The sequence below is a fragment of the Thunnus maccoyii genome, chromosome 14 (genome assembly GCF_910596095.1).
Source record: "Thunnus maccoyii chromosome 14, fThuMac1.1, whole genome shotgun sequence".
Lineage (NCBI taxonomy): Eukaryota > Metazoa > Chordata > Actinopteri > Scombriformes > Scombridae > Thunnus > Thunnus maccoyii.
In genome coordinates this window covers 19,345,598-19,358,022 of record NC_056546.1, presented here as the reverse complement: position 1 = coordinate 19,358,022, position 12,425 = coordinate 19,345,598, and positions in this window count along the sequence as shown.

Sequence of the window (12,425 nt, the reverse complement as noted above, 5' to 3'; positions counted from 1 at the left end):
ACACATGCTGTGCTTATGTATGTGATAGGAACTGCCAGAGAGTTCATTCTGGTAGTATGTGTATGTTAAAAAAAGCCGCTGTGTTTATTTTCCTAGCTGTCCAGACAGGGCCTCATTGTCCTCAAAGTAATATTTCACTTTGGTACACATGGAACATTTTTCAGTGCTCATACTTAATGTCCATAGGAGCTTATAAATGATCAATTACCAAAATTGTCTGCCAATTGGGCTACTGGCAATGTAGCCAGCACCCTTTTCTAACTTGATATTGAAACACTTTGTATCTGTAACACGTCTATGAACAAACAATTGATTGTGACAACAACATCAGTTTAAAAGGTAGTGAAATAATCAAAGTTGCAGTTGAAGTGTTTAATTCCCAGTAAATCTAATATTGTCGCTATCACAACCCTGGTTTTTCTGGAGCTTCAGGTGTGTGTGCTACACAGGGGAAAGTACCAAGTAACATCACATTAACAGCTGAGAGTCTGAGGTTTAACATTCAGTCATTATGTGTGATGGCGTCATTAGCAATGACTACAATGAAAATATTTAATACAAATTACTTTTTCCATTCATATGTTAGTCATGAGTATCACTTATGGATGTTGTGAAACTTTACGGTGTTGATTGAAAAGGAATCCAGATGAAGGTCTTTGAAGACAAAGTGTGGTTGTGTGACTGTATAGTGTGGATCGAGGAGTTGTTAGCCTACAACTCTGTTGTCATTAGTCTGTATAGCATTCATGTTCTTCCATGTTTGGTTTCCAGCTTGTTCATTTCATTGAGAGTTTGCAATGCACAAAATGTAAATGTTTTTGTATACTTGTGTTGTTAGATATACATTTTCTACAAACATTAGTGTAAGATTGTCCTGTTTCATAAATAAATCACTTGTACACCATTTTGTTGATTATATACATGAGGATTACCAGGTATCATAATTACCATTAAACTAACATGTCTTTTAACCAACATTACTGATAAAGTGTAAGACACATCTCTCAATACTCTCAGACTTCCCTAGACTCTCTGTTGCTGTCAGCCTCAAGCCCATTCATTTCTATTGAAAATATAAACCTTAAAAATCAAAAAATAAACTTTTTCCAACATGTCCCAAAAAACCTGGGCATTGTAATTTTTAGCAAACATTACTCAAAAAGGAGTAAATTGTGTTTTGTTGGGGACTATTTACATCTGCCAACGTGATATGGGATGGTGTGTAAATAGCACGCCACTTTTAAGGACATTTCATGACATGTGGCTGTGGCTCATCAGGTAGAACCCATAGACTGTAAAAAAAAATATTAGACATAGCCACCGTGACATCACCCATTGTTTGTGGACTCCTGTTTTGAAGCCTGAAGTTTGGTATTTTGACCATCGCCATCTTGGATTTTTGGAGCCAGAAGTGATGAGAAGTGACCATATTTGGACGAGAGGGTGGAGCTGAACCTAACGCTAACTGCTAGGTTGGTTAGCATGGTGCATTTACAGTGTATGGTTAATGACAATGCTATTGTTAATGCTAATTTTTGCTACTGAAAAACAGGCTTGAAACCATTAAAACCAAATGAACTTAGCCTAAAAACTAAACATCCGACTCCTCAGAGGGGGTTTTAGTACAACCAAATGCTGAACAAGACTTTTTTAGCGTTACAAGTAACTTTTATGAACTGAAAACACACTGAAAAAGCAAAAGCTATGCCTACGCCTATACTGTGTGAATCTGGGGTTACGCCATGGTTACGTTACCTAACCAACATTGTCGCTATGGTAGCGACTTGTGAATCACTACGTACCCACACCATAAAGCATACCCTGCTTTATCATCAAATTATGGTCTCAATTACTAGCTTCAACTCTTCTTCAATAAAGCATGATGTTCATTTTGCAAATCATGGCCCCATTTAGAGTAAAATAGACAATAAAGCAGGGTGTGCTTTAGGGCATGGCTACCTTATGATTAATAAGTTGCTACCACCGAGGTGCGTGAGGTGCTGTAATTGGACCCTGGGGAGCTCCTCCCCAGCTCCATGCTCTTGTCCAAATATGGTCACTTCTCATCACTTCTGGCTCCAAAAAACCAAGATGGCAATGATCAAAATGCCAAACTCAAGGCTTCAAAATGGGAGTCAATAAACCAATGGCTGACATCATGGTGGCTATGTCCATTATTTTTATACAGTTTGTGGGTTGAGCGGGTTGTCCACTAATCAGAAGATTGGCAGTTTGATCCCTGGCTCCTCCAGTCCACATGTCAAATTGTCCTTGGGCAAAATACTGAACCCCAAATTGCTCCCAGAGGCTGTGCCATCGGTGTGTGAATGATTAGAAACTCCTCCTGATGAGCATGTTGGCACCTTTCATGGCAGCCTCTGCCATCAGCGTATGAATGTGTGTGTGAATGGGTGAATGTGGCATGTAGTGTAAAGCACTTTGAGTGGCAGGAAGGCTAGAAAGGTGCTATATAAATGCAGTCCATTTACCATTTACATTGAAAAGCTGTATTTTAAGCTTTTTGCGTGTCATCTAACGCCGTTGGTTAGGTTTAGGCACAAAAACCACTTGGTTAGGGTTAGGGAAAGATCATGGTTTGGGCTAAAATGATCAGTAAAATGCGGTAAAAATGTCCTGATCTGTAGGTAAAAATGTCCGGTTTAACACCAGTAAAATGCCCAATGTGACGGTAAAAATGTCCAGTTAAAATGTCCTGATGTGACAGTTAAAATGTCTGGTTTAACAGCAGTAAAATGCCTGACATGACGGTAAAAATGTCAGGTTAAAATGTCCCAACATGACGGTAAAAATATCTCAAATGGTGCTCTCCTGCTGCTTTTGCAACTTTTTGCCAACTAACCATCTAGTCATCAACCCAACCGGCCTCAACCCAACCCACCTCCTCCTAATGAGCCAAAATCACAATGGATGTATTATACGAGCTGGATTCCGGACCGAAAATGGCGCCTATTCAGTCCAATAAGAACCGCTCGCCTGGCGCATACACCAAAAAAATTTCTAGCTTCCAGGTTTACTTCCAGGGGTATACGGTGCACTGAATATGCACAGTAGTGTTTCTCCCGCTGGCCCCACCCGCAAGTTCCCACTAGGCCCATAGTCTTTACATTGTGGTGATGTCACAGATTTTTAAATCGCTTTTCTTGGCTCGAGGAAAGTTTTACAAACATAAAACCTCCATGGTTCAAAAAAGAGTCATAATTGCCTTGGGATTTTTCGCTGCAATACCGCAAGTGGCCACTGGGAAAAATTGGATGCAACAGCGCTGTATCCAGCTCTTATGATACATCCATGAAAATCACCTTAGGATTCTGACTTAGGATTAATTTATTGTTTCAGTCAATTTCATGAGATTTGTTGACAATAAGAAAAAACTTTTAATATCACCAGAATTATCCTTTATGTTTGATTACACACAATACATCCTCACCTAAAAGTTTCACAGTTTTCAGTTCACTATAATACAAATCAAATTAATGACTATTTACAAGTAAGCTAGACACAAAAAAAAATATTTTTCTACCATAATTTCCAGTTGCAATTCTGCTGCACTCAGTGACAGTTCCTTGCTGTCATGACAAAGACATTCATTTAAACTAAACCTTCACCTTGTGGTAAGGAAGTTCAATAGTAGTAGCACTATTGTTAGCATGTATCATGCAGTCAGGCAAACATACATGTACAACCACACAATGAGTTAAAGTAATTTTACTTCTTCATTATAAGATGTACTGTATTTTATTAAAGGGGCAAAGAAATAATAAATGTAAGTTCTGTTCAAAGGACTGCTGAAACATGGTGGTAAACTATTACTTACAAATGTTAATCTAACTATTCATGTCACACCCAATTTCTTTTCAGATGCACTAATACTTTGTTAGGAAATTTTGGTTTACGAAGGTTTACTAAGCATACCAAGTTCTGTCTGACACATGTCTGGGATGGACATTAGAATCGATGAGACAATATGCAGTGTCCTGAAGAAAGCCTCCATCTTTTCTACTTTAAAAAAGTCAACCTCCCACGCCTACATGTCCAGTTCTTCAAATGTTCCGTAAAACCAAATGAACAACTGAATTTGCTCATTGTTTAAATATTCCGATGAAAAGCCCTGATACAGGAGGATGTTGTCTGTGGTTTTCCACCCGACCATCTGCCCCATAGTGCAGAAAGCGTGTAATGAAGGGGCTAAGTAAACGATGGCGAAGCCAGGAAAAAAATGCGCTATTAGGGAAAATGGGGAAGTCAAAACCTTGCTCTCGTAGCTTTATGGCAGAGATATCTGGGTTGAGGCTCTTGGAATAGTCCACGTGGCACACACCAAAGACTGGCTATATAGGTCTGGCACTAGTTTCTGGTTTCAAGCCCAGAGCACGTTCCAGGGTGGTTCATACAGCTTTGCCAGAGGATGTCAATGTGTGACACAGTAAACCAGAATTTTCTGCTGAGGCGAGTATTTAGCAACCAGCAAGCATTTTAAAAGCATGAATATCCTCAAGCAAACTGGCTTCACTTAACTGAATGAACATCAGGGGAAGTTCACTTTCACCAGTGGTTTTTCAGACAAACAGTGACAAAGTGAGCAGTTTGGACTGACACCAAGGATGAGCACATGATAGTTTGGTGTCAATATTTATTTATTTTGGAGGTTTGGATGTGGAGCTCGGCACCAGATTGTCAGTTTTAACAGCACAGAGAAACACACAGAAAACTAAGTGTGGAAAGGGAAGCCTCTTATTCAAACACAAGTTTAAACCGAGAACTGCTCTCAGTGTGATGCTCCACTACAGTCACAGTGGTGTGAAATACCAGCCTGTCCAACACTGGGATACTACAGCTATAGATGATATTCCACTAACAGACTTTCTCCACTCTATAACTCCACTTCCTCCTCTCTCTTACCCACATTTCCATTTTTCATATCATCTGCCATGGTGTAGCCTACCTGGGGAGGTTGGACAGTTTCAGAAATGGAGCCCTGAGAAAGGGGGAAAGATCAGACTCAGAACCTGAGGTAGGGCCTATTTTAAGAAACCAGCACACAAACGTCTGAATCCAATTAATGGTGTTCAGGGAATACATGAGCTCAGCAACAAAAGTAGTCGCTGCTGATAGGCAGCCAAAATATCCATCTAAAAGTTCATTTCATCTTGTCCAAAAATCGTATTTTTCTTAGAACAAGAATCTGCCAGTGACTGACATGATTTCATCTGTTTCCAGTATAAAGCTTCTTTTAAAAAGATATTTGTGGGTTGATCCACCTTATTTTCCTCATCAAAATATTGATTTTAAAGATTTTTTTCAACAAATATATGGGAAAATCAATACCATAGTCATGTTTGTATGATAAATACAAATCTACAGCTAGCAGCTGGTTAGCTTAGCTTAGAAAAAGCTAATCCCAGCCAAGATATATCCCAGCACATAACCACCAGTAAAACACCACAACTTGACATTTTTTATGCCTTGGTTTGTTGTATGGATTAAACAAGACAGCGAGCCTAACTTGACCAGGCTAGCTCTTGTTTCCAGTCTTTTTGCTATGCTAAGCTAACCAGCTACAAGCTGTACCTTCATATTTACAAGAGGGATATGAGAGTGGTGTTGATTCTGTTATCTAACTCTCAGCAAAAAAGCAAATACTTACACTTATTTCCCAAAATGTCAAACTATTCCTTTAAAATAAATAAATACTGCACAAAAGTCTATTAAAGAAACATGACATTTCTGAAATAGTACCTTAGTATCTGAAAATCAAACGTCAACCAATGCTTAAAAACCCGCCTCCTTCTCCTGTGCATCAACAGGAACATATTTTTGATCAAAGAGCAGTGTTGACTCCCAGGAAACATGCATTTTCCCTTTCTTCCCGGAATCCAAGTGAAATCAGCTTTAGTGTTCCCACCGGCTCCTTTAATGAGTGAACCTATGCTGTTGCTGAACAAAGTGACTGCGGGGCTGCCAAAGGCAAGTGTGCTAGTAAAGAAGTGGGTCTGTCAATTGAAATAAAGTAAGTCATTTATTTCAGGGTATGAGTTCCTCTAGTCATTGGGAAAATATCCATGGTCCTTCTCGCTGCCAACCTCAGGGGCGCACACTCATTGCTCCCAGAAAACAGAGTTGCCAGAAGTGTTGGGCTGCAGGCTGAGGTCCTGCAGCACACGGGCTCCAAGCTGTCTGCGTGAATCCAGCTCTTTGATATTACTCATGGATTTGAGATGCTTCACTTCAGATGCTTTAAATGACTGACATCAGAAAGTGGTACAGTGGTCAAGAAGCTAGAGAAAGTAGAGAGAATTTTCAAGTAGAAGAGATGGAAAAGAAAGACATTTTTCCAGCAAGCAGCAGTAATTATATATAATTATATATAAATTATACGTCCAAACATATATGTTTGGACATTTGCTCAAATCCAGGCTGAAAAAGGCACTCATCTTTAGGGATGTACTGTACATATTCAAGACAACCAAATGGAACTGCAGTTTTTTGTTGTTTTTTTCACCGAAAGTATGTATGATCCTCAAAAAAGCCCAGGGTGTCAGAGCGAGGCTTGTTTCCACTTAGCTCTTGATGGCACTGGTGTGAAACTGAGAACAGATGCATTGGGTCCTGTTAAATCAGGTTGTGAAGTCTTGGCCTGGCAGTAACCTTGCACAAAACAAAGCCAGGCAGTGCAGATAGCTGCAGACACTGTAACTTCTGATTTATCTGACTTACTAAAATAAACTCAGATCAAATGCAGCCTTCATATCTTCAGGAAAACAGACACAATCAAGGTATCTCCTTGTTTCCCTTTGCTTAAATCACCATTATTTTGTTCTTAATGGTATTATCCAACAATGCAAACATCCATTAAATTGTTAAATAATGTGATACTGGAGTCACATCAACATAACAGGAGGTTCAAATCCCCAGTTATTTGAGGTAATCTGGATGGAGTGACTCAGTCTGAAACTGTGCCGTTGAAGTGTCCTTGAGCAACGCACAGCCTCCACCTGCTGTAGTCAACTGTTCAGGTTAAATGAAGGTCAAAATGAAACTGAACCACTCTTAAATGAAACATAATTTGACATTAACAGCATGCTGCAAACACAGAGATCACACAATTTCCTGAATGTGCAGCGCACCTAAACACTGCGTCCGAATGAAAGTTGAAATGTATGTGACAGATTCATAAGTTCCAGCTGGGAAGCAGACCTGTGCCATGCTCGGTGATGGGCGCAGCAGTGTGTGCTGTCCACAGGAGGCATGTGGAGGAGTGTCAAAGCTTTTGGCACACATAAACACTTTTACACAGTCCAGACATCACATTACACACCACCTGCACCTGAAATAACAGTCAAGTGAAATCTGCATGTTGCTGAAGGCTGTGCCTGTTTGCTGCTTAAGCTGTAAACTAAAAGCACTGAGAAAAATAAATTAGACATTACTGTTATTTTGCATTGATAATCAGTATAAAATCACTTAAAATGGTTTATAGAAAACTACAGTATAATGTAGTTGTAAGTGTATAAATAATTAATGAATACTTAATAGCAGAGTGTAACATAGCTGAAAATTTATTTAATGATAAATGATTACATACATGAATCAGTCCTTCCATTGTGTAATAAATCATATTAACATATACAAATCACTCACAGACTGGTTTGATATACTTTTAGAAATGTGCCCAAAGCTCATGAGGATGTGAGGAGCTTGAAGATTCATTCTTGACATCAGAAATAACAATTTTAGAAAAGGTCCACTTACTAGATTTCTTCCAGACCTTTCAGCCACATCTCATGGCCTTTCAGTAACCAACATGGAGCTTGCTCAGCTGTCACAGAGTGAAGATGTGTAAGTAAATAGATATGTAAATAAATGAATAGATAGCATTTATAATAAAATACAATAAAACTTCTCTCTACCACATTAAATTATATTATCAATATATAGATAATACATAGATACGTCATAGTTCATATTCATTTTATATTATTAAAACTGTGTTTTACTGTCAACTATTTGTTATCTGTTCATACATCTATTGTTATCAAACAACTTTTTTTGAACATATACAAACAAAAATCCAATAATAAGCACAATGGCACATATGTAATACAGAAAACTAATAAAACTATACAAAAACTTAAAAACTGGACAAGACAAAAGATTAGTCTTAAGAGATTCAGAAAACATATATGGATACACACACACCAAAAAGGATATTTAATTTGATATTTCTTTTTTTACAAATGCTAAGAAGTGTGACCAGATAGCAAACTACTTTTGGCAACAGCAAAAGCTGTAGATACCACTTATTATGTTGTTTATTGGGAAGTCATACATTACAAATAAATAAATACATTAATAACGCTAATAACAATAATGTCTGCTTACTATTACATTATAGTGTGTTATAAACTATTAATTCATTATTTATATACTACTTATAAAAGCTACATAGGGCAGTGCTGAAATTGTCATCATTTAACCTTCTTTCTTCAAGCATATTCATGGTTTTGTTTAGAAATCTACAACTAAAATGAGAGTTGTGTTACTGTTAGTGTCAGAGCAGCAGAGGCATTGTGATAGAAGATGAAGGCAGTGCATCGCCTGCTCTTTATGAGCAGGACTACAATGCTACAAGCTCCCCTCCCTCTTTCACCAGTGGAAACAAGTGATCACACCATATCCTTTTACATCTCTGATGGCTTTTTCAGCCATGTTGCGCTCTGCAGTAATGGAACATCCACTCATGAAAATACACATGGCAAGCTATTTAAAGATATCAAACTTTCTCTCCTCTCTCCTTTTTTTTTGCCATTTACCCATTACACAACCGCAGGAAAATCTGAGTTTTCCACACTTCATGCCAAAGTAGTTTATTTTGATAATGCTTGAAGATAGGCAAATGAAAATATGTTTCCAACACATTTTAATCATTCTCTTCACCTAATAACTCAGTCTTTAGAGTAGGCTGTTAAGAAAAGACAAACCAGAAAGAAAAAAGCTTAACTTTACCATATATACAACATGTTTATAATATTATTCTGAAGAAAAACTTTTTGTTTTCAAGACAAGATTAAATTCCTTTAAGACAAGAGATGTGTGGTGGAGAGGACAAGGCAGTTACTCCCTCAGGAGTTCTTTTTGATTGACTTTATTCTTAAGCTCCTCATAGAAAATGCACAAAATCTGCTTGAAACTCAATCAACTTACCCTTTAAGTGATAAGAACACAGACAGCACTTAAAGTGGTGTTAACATTTTCCATGTGTCCTCAACTGACTGTTCACTTCACTGCCAACACTTCAGTTTACCGCAAGTTGATTGATTGAAACTGACTTATCTCAAAAGTGAGAAAATGAGAAATTGTAGCAGCTTTCAACGTGAATAATTCATCTTAAAGAATATGTGGTGAAATCTTTGACTGCACTCACCGCTGTGCCAGCTTGCACCGCCTCCAAAACTAATGATATAGCTGGATAGGCTGGCTGGTCGTAAAGTCAAGTCAGGTTTTTTTTATATGTTAACAGTCTTCCGACTTCTGTGAGAGGTTTGTTGGCTGCACACATGTCCAGAAGCACAGCTGGTGTTGGCATTGTCTGAAACAAAGCAATGTCAGAGTGTGTGTGTGATGAAAATTTGTCTGGGCAATCCTTTCATTACTGAGCAGTTGGAATACTCTTGGAAAAAAAGATTTGATGGCCTTTTTATGCTTGTTGGAGCAGTAAAAATAGCCCTGATAACTCCAGTTATTTGTAAGAATGCTGACACAGAGCTACAGGCTCACTCACTGTGTCTGGTGGTCCAGCAGACTTTAATATTTGTGAGAAGGAAGTTACTCAATTTTTATTTTTGGATTAACCTTCACTTCATAAACTAATCATCACTTGGAACTGAAGGGCTAAAGTAAAACGAAAAACAAAAAAACTCTAATGGAGGTTTTCTCACTTTGCTGTGTTGGAGTTTTTCTGTTTTATACTGTTTTTGTAATCTGTGATATAAATGAATGTAACTGTAGCTGCGCATAGTTGTATTTAATATGCAAGATTTTTCATCTTTCACATTTACATCCTAATTATGCTTAATGTGCACAGTCCCTGATAATAAATCAATACAGGCAATAAAAAAATTAAACAAAACATACTTATATTATGTCAGGATTTCATATTATAGCCTATTTCAGTGATTTAAAAATGGAAACTGATCTACTAACCATAATAATCTCCCCTCTACAAAAATATATCTTTCAATATTCATCATTTCCAGTTGTGGAAGTAAAAAGATCCTTTACTTACAGCAATGTAGAAAACTCCATGCCATTTGCAAGTAAAAGTACAAACAGTTGCCTGATTACACATCCAGCTGATGTGTAACAACATTATTCATTTGGAGTCATGTTTCTGGCCACCTGTCGAATGTAGGTACAATATTTGCTCTCTCTGTTTGGTCTCCACCAACTCCTCAGAGAAATATCTGGCTCTTTAGCTGCTAAATACTCCACTATGTCCACCAGCTAGTTGCTAACTTTGTCTGTCTGCTGTTTGGTGCTGGGCAGGTAAGGTACAATGAATTTATCAGAGCTTTTTTCACCACAAACAGCTGCCTTCTGCATCTGGATATGGCGATGAGAGCAGTGGCACTGGATCAAAAAAGTAAAGGTCTTAATGTTTTTTTCTTTCCTTTTCCCTCTCTTTCCCCCTCTACCATTTTAGTTTATAGGCTCAGTACTGTTGGCATATTTCATTTCATCTGGCTGTTTATTTCATTTTAATAATATAATAATAATATACTTTATTTATATAGTACTTTTCTTAAAAACAAAAGAAAAGCAAACAGAGATCATAAAACTGAGGGAAATAAAATGAAGTTACACAAAATATAAACTTTCAGAACTGGGATAATAAAACAGCAACAAACAATCATAAAAGCTTACCGATCAAAAAACGTTTTAAGAAGAGATTTAAAAGACACTAAAGATGTTTCCTGTCTGATCTTGATAGGCAGACTGTTCCACAGTTTGGATGCTCTAACAGTAAAGGCTCAGTCACCTTTGGTCACTGGCTGAGACCTGGGAATAGCTACCAGAGTGCCATCCACCGATCTAAGTGAACGCCCAGGCACATAGGGGGGTCAATAAGTCCTTGATGTAATTTGGAGCAAGGCCATTTAATGCTTTAAAAATGATAAGTAGAATTTTAAAATCAATGTGGAGTGTAACAGCCAGCCAGCAGCCAGTGTAAGTTGGCAAGTATCCGAGTGATATGTTCATATCACTTAGTGCCAGTTAAAATCCAGGCAGTAGCATTCTGTACCAGTTGGAGTCGGTGAAGGGAGCTCTGACTGATACCGGCATAAAGTGCATTGCAGTAGTTGAGGTGAGAGAAAATAAATGCATTTATGACCTTAATGTGAATTAGTAGGAGACAGAAACAATCTGAATTTTGAGATTATTTGAGTTGAAAAAAGGACAAAAGGATTGGACAACATTTTTCACTTTAGCTTCAAAACAGAGATCTGCATAAAAAATAGCAGACTGCTTAATGTTTTTGGTCAAGGGACCAAGCTTACGGTGAAGCAGGCTGGTAGAATTTGTGGGACCTACAACTATGACTTCAGACTTATCACCACTGATTTTTAAAAAGTTTTGGGACAGCTAACATTTAAAATCACTGAGGCAGCCAAACAGATTTATTAAGGCTGCTGGGATTGTTGGTTTGAAGAAGAAGAAGGGACATATAACTGTGTCATCTGCTTGACAGTGGTGGGAGATACTATGGTTCTGAATGGTCTGGCTGAGAGGAGGAAGCACCTTAGATAAAAATGATAATTTAGAAATTGGTCTGTAATTATTAATAGGGGATCCAAATCAGGCTTTTTCAGTAATGGTTGAATGATTACATGTTTAAAACATATGGGAAAATTGCCAGAAGTTAGAGAACTGTTAATATTTAAAAGAATAAAATGACCAACAGAGGGGAATATCTCTTTAAAAATCTTAGTTGGGATAACATCTACACCACAGGTAGAGGATTTCATTTGAGAAATTGTTTTGTCTAGTGCTGAGATGTTAATGGTTTTAAACTGGGAAAGTGAAGCAAGATCATCGTTGGAGGTGGGTAGATTTATTTTTTATTTTATTATCAACTTTAGTATTATTATTATTTATTTTTATTTTATTTGTTTAATTATCTTGTTAATTTCCATGCTTTTTTTGTTTGTGTTGAAGGACCCCTTGAAAACGTGGTGCATCTTGAAGGTATTTTCCAAAAAAGTTGCATTTTGACATAAAATAAACTTGTGCTACATAAAAACCAAAACAATGAGCTGAAAGATGCTAAAACGCTCTGTGGAGCTGAGGGGAACTACAGAGTTGATTATAAGTTCTTTTTAAGTAAAAGTACTAATTATGCAGTATGA